Source organism: Elephantulus edwardii, unplaced genomic scaffold (genome assembly GCF_000299155.1).
Source record: "Elephantulus edwardii isolate Elephantulus edwardi_28Jun2011 unplaced genomic scaffold, EleEdw1.0 scaffold00360, whole genome shotgun sequence".
Classification (NCBI taxonomy): domain Eukaryota; kingdom Metazoa; phylum Chordata; class Mammalia; order Macroscelidea; family Macroscelididae; genus Elephantulus; species Elephantulus edwardii.
Genome location: NW_006400110.1, coordinates 48,574 through 48,858, shown reverse-complemented (window position 1 = coordinate 48,858; position 285 = coordinate 48,574).

Genomic DNA, 285 nt, shown 5'->3' with positions numbered 1-285 from the left:
TTAAATTTATTCCCAAGTATTTAATCTTGTGATTAGCTATTGTGAAAGGTATTGTTTCTCTTAGTTCTGGCTCTGTATTCTTTTCGCTTTTTTGAATCTGAGTGTTTGCAAGGAACTGCCTGTGTATGTAAGTGTGTGCGTAGGTACGAGTGTGTGTGCATATTCGAGTGCCGTGTCACCCAGGGATCCCAGGGCCCAGAAAGGACGATGAATTACCCACAATGGCAATGGCCTGAGGCGTGGGGTTGACCACTGACTGGCCCTGAAAGGGAAGAGTGCTGGCAG